This window comes from Ruditapes philippinarum, unplaced genomic scaffold, assembly GCF_026571515.1.
Source record: "Ruditapes philippinarum isolate M1 unplaced genomic scaffold, ASM2657151v2 ctg10671_1_1_1_1, whole genome shotgun sequence".
Lineage (NCBI taxonomy): Eukaryota > Metazoa > Mollusca > Bivalvia > Venerida > Veneridae > Ruditapes > Ruditapes philippinarum.
Window position 1 is genome coordinate 1 of NW_026855497.1, and position 8,015 is coordinate 8,015.

Sequence of the window (8,015 nt, forward strand, 5' to 3'; positions counted from 1 at the left end):
TTGGGAAACGTGACAAATAAATCTAATTCGAAAAAATGGCTTTCTTATGCGCTGAATTACTGTTTCAATTTGGTATCTGTAATATAGGTCAAATTTGTTGACAACACTAGAGCAGAGATTTTTTTTCCTTATTTTGAGATTTGCGAAAGATTTTCCGAAATGCCCCATTGTGTAAGCTACATGTTATATATAAATATGTCAGATGAGTTTTCCCCAGACGTTCGAATGTTCCAATCTTTACCTAATGAATTCATTCAATTTGGATCTTATAATTCCTTATATCTCAACTATCGCCAAATTTGATAATTTTGGTTTGTTGTAATTTTACATGTAAACGAGTTATATAAGCCGTTTATTGTTCAAATTGTGTAGAATTTATAAACCGCGGACATCATAAAATACTAGTCATTCCAAAATACGTTTTATATAACATTAAAAGAAGATTTTTACCTAAATACGATACAAATTTTAAAACAAGGTAACATTCTTATATTACATACAATAAAGTTAAAAGTGAACTATTACTTATAATTAGGTACAATTCGAATTAAAACACAGGTAGTTCCTCAATGAAAACATTTCAATATCAGAAGCTTATTTCTATTTAATGCAGTATTTATGGCATAGTGCATGATTTCGGAGAACAAATGGTGTCTGGAGTTTAACATCAAACATTTTCTGCTCTCGTAGCATTGAGTTAGTTGTTATTATCTTCGACTAACCAGTAATGGGTGTATTAACTTCTGCAGCCGTTGTTTTCGTGAGCAAGAAACTTTACGCTCTTTGTTTGCACTGGTTGGTTCCAGTCACGCACAATAAAAACGTGCAACAACGGTGTGTTGTCAAGGGAATCTAGAAATGTTTACCGTTAATGTTTACCTGCGTGCATAGTTTTCATGCAAAAATAGATGTTGATGTACATTGGCCTTGTGTATGGAAGTTTTATATCATTTGCAATAAATTCTACGAATGAACCTATAAATATCACTTATTGTTTTTTTTTATAATAAACACTTTTTGGCACACTGTAGATTATTCTCAATTTTGTATTTAAACTTTGTTCTCCTTGTTACTCTCAAAATAATAATTACCTACAAGTACAATTTGTATTATCATGTATCATTGACTATACATGTGTCAAATATGCTTATTTATACAATAAGATAACAACGAGACATCAGATTATTCTAATATTTTTAAGTTAACAATCTTTAATTAACCAGCAACAAAACACCTCAACCACAACTTAAATCATCTTTAAAAGTAGTGTCATCATTATTTCTATTACAATATCATACCTAGTACAAAATTCTGAGAGTGAATGATTAAATATTTATAGCAAATGCATTTAATATGTATAATTTACATCATAACTTTATGTCTAACCATAATTGTTTTTGCAGAACATAATATACAGATAAATGAATTATATCTTCTCATTTGCATTCCAGCAGGAAGCCATTTAGTAAGAAGATCTTCTTTTGCAAACTTAATTATCCCACCAAAAGAAAGGCGATTAATGTGATTTCGTGAGTCAAGCCAATTACATGTTCACAAAAAGTATATCCTATTCTAAGTCCATTGTTTTTATAGATCTACAACTCAAGGAGACGGCATTAATCAAGCTTCAATGTCATCTGCTTGATTATGAAAAGTGCTTCGATGATACTATTTATACTAGATTTACAGGTACATGATTATTATTCATTAAAATAATTTAATTAGCTGTTTCTAATCAAATGTTTGAAAGAGAAGAGGTAGAAAAAGCAATGTTTCAAGAAAGTTGCTTTTTCAAAGTAAACAAAATGTGAAGTCACTTCATGAACATAAATATGCGACTACACACTCTTCAACGAAGTTATTCCATACTTTATGATGACATTTTAGTGATCATAATTATTCTCTGAACATTTTAGCATATATTTAATGTTATATTTTAAAAGTCAGATAGAGTTTTGAAGTGTTTATTTTAAATAACATTATTTTAAGTAATGTTTAAGTTGATGTCATAATTTAAGCAGATAAACCAATTTATGGAATTAATTATGACTTTCATTTTTACTCTGGAAATTACAAAACTGTAGAGATGACGCTACGACCTGCCCGTTTCCTTGGATTCTGTGATTATCATACATTCCAAACTTTATTGACTTTTCACCAAAGATCATAAAATGAAAACAATTGCAAAAAGATCAGAATGTTTTTATTTAAATAGATTTGATCAACAGCAGCTTTGTTAGTTAACAACATTAACAAGACCAACATCTGTAGCCTGTTAACCAGGTTATTGAAAAGTTTCTGCAGCTGCATTTAAAGAAACTGCCTTACAGAAATCCGTTTGACATGCCTCAGTTGTTTTTTTTTTCGAAAATATTTAGAGTTGGATCTTTATTTAGAAAATAATAGCGGTCATGTCATTTACGTTTGCTCAAACATTTAAATTTAAACCCCATTAAAATATTTAAGGATCAATTTGTTTTTGCAACGGCATTCTTAATAATGACGAACATGCTAGCATATTGATGATGACTTTTGTGTTTTGACGCATAAACGCATATATAAAATTTCTGTTGTTGTTGTTGTTGTTTTTTATATTCGGCATACCTGAGACATTTGACAAACTACTTGTACCACATTACACTGAAATTAGCAAACAAAATGTGACTGATTTCGTGAATGATGAATCGAAACAAAGGTGGTTAGCTCACAAGAAGTACCAGAATCATATTTTATTTGTTTTCGTTTAGTTTAAAATGACATCAGTAGTTGGCACCGAATATAAAAACATTAAACTTATCATTTCATCATTCTCACAAATGTTCTCAAAATGTGAACATGTTTTGCAATTGACGCCAATTTTCTGTTTCTTTCTCGCCGTTTCCTGTCTATGATATCGTATTTGTCTGTCCCCTTCCCCTGTGCCCTTTGACTTTGTGGGATGATTATTCAATCCTTATTTGTTTTCTTTGTATTCCTTATCAGTTACAAATTATTTCCTATTTTCAATCATTTATTAGTTTTCTTTTAATTCCTTATCAGTTACAAATTGTTTGTCGTTTTAGTGGTTGGCCTGTCCTGCTTTTGTTTGGGGTCCGCCTGGGCTCCTTGCCGCTGGTTCTTGTTGCTGGGTCGTAGGGGGGTTGCGTTCGTTGAGCGCCGCCTTTCATTGTTGATCTTGTTTGTCATATTTTAGAATTGTTTGCGCCAGCTGAGAACGTGTGCCCGAAGGGTGTACTGGGAAGGGCTTAATCTAATGTTGTAAGAACTTGTTGCCCAACCCATTTGCATTTTGATATATACTCATTATTTGTATAATATGTTTGTAAACATGTATTTAATGCAATAAAATATGTTTAAACTAAACCGCGGTCCGATACAATCTGTGGATTATCCTCTCGATACGGTACACGGGTCGTCAGCGGCAATATCGGTTCGGTTTTGTCTACATTTATTGCAGTAGTTGATATTCCTGGTGTTTTTATTGCTTTGAGTTCAATTTCTTATGTATTTTCCTGATTTACTATTGGCCGGCGTATAATCTTAATATACAATCTATTCGCTGCTTTCTTTTTTGCCTGTTTTTGCAAAATGGAGTACGAATATAACAACGAGGTTGAGAAGACGCTTGCAAATAAAAATATAACTTTATTGTGTGCCCCGTCAAATTTTCGGTTGCAAGTTTGGAAGTCTTTTGGATTTCGTGAACGGTAACAAGTTCAAACACACGTGACTTGTAAACTTTGTTTTTTTGATGTAGGTTACGAGGTTGGAAATACGCCTAACATTGCAAAACATCTGAATCGTAAACATTCCATTGATTTATTTTCACATTCGAAATCTAGCAGCACTTTTCAACCACAAATGAAAACGAAAAATTGGTGCCCTACAGTTTTTGAAAATGAATATGCAAAACAAAAAGGACAATTGAAAATAACTGATGCATTGATGCAGTCGTCTAAATTTATTTGGTTCGATGCACCCAAAAGCTAAAGCCCTAAATAGAGCGGTGGGATGTTTTATTGGTATGATATGAGACCATTTTCTGTGGTAGAAAACTTTCAGCATCTTCTTCATGTACTTGAACCCAGATATAAAATTCTGGAAACAAAGTGATCCCTCGGAAGCATTAATCACAACAAAATAACATAAGAATTGCAGACTCGGTTTGATTGAGTCTGTACATGAGGGATAATGAATAAGTGCAACATCCCTCACGCCCCCTAGCACCGGCTAAAGTTCCAAGTTTTCCCTATTTCTCAGGAACTATAGTACCTGAACTTTACAAAAGAGTTTGCTCTTGTGTTCAAAGTTAACTTGTGCAAGCTAAATATATGGCACTAACCACTGATTCCTGAACCTTAAGGGCTGTTGAAAATTAAATAACATTCACTGCTCATTTCATTGCAAGCAACTGGTCGGTCACGAACTTTACTCTTCTTATCCGTTTAGTAAGTGAAAGTCACACAGCAGAACACTTGGCCCTAGGTATTTTGGACACTATCAATTAATTAAAACTAAATGTAAATGGCGTTTTACCACTGGTAACGCAAGCAACATAATCAAAGCTACAAAGCTGGCAAACATCCCCGTATGCATAGGTTGCTTTGGACATACTATCAATTTCGCAGTTCAGAAGGGATTAAATACGTTGTAGGTGGACTGACTATTGGGTAGAATTAGAAGAGTTGTTGCTTTTTCTCATAAAAAGCACTACAGCAGCGTCCATCTTGAAAGCAACCTAGAACAAACTGAAGCTTAAGGAGGAAAAGCGTGTGATTGATGTCAGCACAAGAAGGAATTCAACCTATGACATGGTCTCCCGCTATCTTGAGCAACAGCCATCTATTTATTTTACACAGTCCATCAAGGATGTGAAGAAAAATGTCAAAGACATTGTTACTCTGTCTTCAGATCCGAACACTTTGTAGAGCTTCTTAAGCCTTTTAAGTTTATTATTTACTGTTGTTCCTTTTATCATTATCAGTTTTTAACTTTTTTATTATATGCGCTGATAAGTAGACTGATTAGACTATTGATAAATATGGATAGTCGAAAAATTCTTAAGCAATTTAGTCACAAATTTGAAGATGTGCCTTTGATTCCCCCATGTGAGTTTAATGATGCAATAAGACATAGGTATTTATTTGTTTATTTATACTTCACAATTCCTAAAAAATATCAAAATATTTTGAAATTTAATTTTATTATGAACTTGTTTAAACCTTTTCAATTGCAGGTTGTGAAAATATCTTGTGCGACACTAAGCACCCAACAATCTCGATTATTCATCCCATGCAAAACAAGCATCTTAGAAACCTGGATGTACAGCCTGGTGACAGCAACTTGATAAAAGTTGTTAAAACTACAATGGCTGCTGATTTCAAACCAAGCTGTGTTTTACTTGTTTTCAATTTTGTTGAAGTTATATTGTATTGCTGTACTTTATATTGCTTTAACTATTTAATTTAAAGTGTCCTAAAAAGTAAGATTAATGGAAGTAGCTAAATGGAAGGAAAAATGATTCTCTGTAATAGTCTTACACAATAGTGAAATTATTAAAACATACATTTGTTTAAGATAAAAACTCTGTAAAAGCCTATAAGGACTTTTATTGATCTTTATCATTTCTTAAGTGCGTAAAAACAGTAAGGTCATATTAATATTTTCATGAATTTATCCTTTTATGGACGGTAATATGCCAAAGAGTTACATGAATTTTGATGATATTTTCTTTTTAATGTTCTTTTACATTTACATGTATACTGATCCAAATGTTGAGGAATTCGTACTGATGTCAAGTGGCATTGAACCTAGGTATAAATCACTCCCATAGCTTGATGAAACACGACGACTGCGTGTATGTGAAGCACTCCAACAAAAAGCAGTTGAAATGACTGCTGAAATGTTCAATTACAATCCTTGATTATAAATTGAAAATAATTTGTTAAGCCGTTCAACTTGCAGTATTGAATTAAAAGCAGAGTATTGTTTAAATACTTACACTTAGTTTTACTAAATTTTACAGAAATTAATGTTAAGACAAAGGTAGTAAAGAACATACAATTTTTAGTATACTTTGTTCAATAATTATAATTTTTACAAATTATTTTAAAAGCTTTACTGAAGTTGAACATTGTTTTTTCTATTTGGAAGACATGGATATTATTAAAGGTCATTGAATTTTACTCGCTTGCCCCCATTGCTTTTTGTTTGAAATCCAGTCGGGAAGTATGGATCTTTTGATAAATGATTATTTCTTGAAAGAGCCGAGAGTACTATTCAATATAAAGCCAGCTTGTCTAATATTATTTAGTTGTTCTACTCAATGTTATCTCAAGTCTGAAAGTTGTTTCCTTCACAAGTAAACTGTACAATAGCCCCTAGCCAGTGTCATATAAAGGTCATATACCAAAATAGAAGTTTTATTTGTATTTACTTGTTTTATATAATTTTAGGTTGTATTAGATGAATTATCGGATGACACGCCAGCAATACGTGAAGATCAGACACAGCCCAACTTGCCAGTCCTCCCTACTGTATTTGTGGAAACTTATCAAACAACGCCATGTGCTGATGACTCTGATATTCAGATTAAAAAAACCTTAACTGTGTGCTTTGGATGAGTTATTTGGGGATATATTTGTAGTTAAGGTAGAGCCTGCAAAAAGTGTTACTGAGCGTGTCAACTTGGAAGTTAAGACATATGAAACTGAAACTCAAATAGAGCTGAGAAGTTGTCCGTAAAGTTGGTGAAGTGTAAATTCACAGAATTATCTATTATTATTAGATGTGGCTAAGTACTTTTTAGGAATCCAAGCTGCTTCAGTAGCAAGTGAGCGCGTTTTATCAACCGCTGGAGATATCGTTTGTGCACAGGGAGCTACCTTAGATAGTAACAATATAGACATGCTAATCTTTTTAAAAAAGAATATTGAACATTTAAATTTTAAAGCTGCATGCCTCTAGATCAACCAAAATAATTCATACTTGCGAAAAATGTAACATGATTTTATAATATAAGAAAGGTAGAAAGATATTGAGGGTTATTTATGCCAAAATTACATCTTGCTTTCTTACGTTATGTCGTGCTTTCTAACTTGTACATCTTGCATTCTGACTTGTACATCTTGCCTTCTTACGTTACATTGCGCTTTCTGACTTGTGCATCTTGAATTCTTACTATTACATTTGCATTATGACATGCACACAATGCATTCTGGCTTGCACATCTTGCATTATGACTTGCACATTTTGCTTTTTAAATTGCATGAATCGTTCGTTATTTGACTATCTTCAAATTTGTCTTCGTTAAAATTATATGTTTGATGCTAAAATCAGTTCAGTTTAATAATAATGATCGTCAACTGTCCACAGTTAATGTGTACAAAAATAGGAAACCTATGTTAATCGATTATACATGTATAAATAATACATGGAAGCACGAACTGTGCAGTACAACAAGGCAGGTTGCAAACTACACTCTTTTTAACGACTGAGGGCGCAAATTCGGAAACATGTACGGAACAATACGGAAATTACCGAAAATATACGAGTATCCGGAATATCGATCACAATAGTTATGTCCCTTTTTTGCAATTAAGCCATAATGTTGATGTCATGTGGTCTGATCATTTTTAAAATCTATACACCAAAAGGCAGTTGTAGATTCATTTTTTTTTTGGTTAAGTGATAAAGAATTGTCAGTGTTGGATTGCAAACAGGGCGTATCGGCCGCAAATCAAATCGGCCCCTGTGCAAAAATCGGCCCCAAGACGTTCCGGCCCTTTTCCGCGAGACGTTTCTGCCCTTTTTATTGCAGTTTTATTTAATTAATAAAGTCTTGAAATGACTCGAAAATTTATTCAAAAGACATAATTAAACATATGACAAATTATATACAGTCAGCATAATATATTACATTGATAAAATGCAGGATACATGTAAAAAGCTATGGACAAGTCCATAAGCATAACGTTACATGTGTGCATGTGTGCTTCTGTCTAAACTGGGGTTAT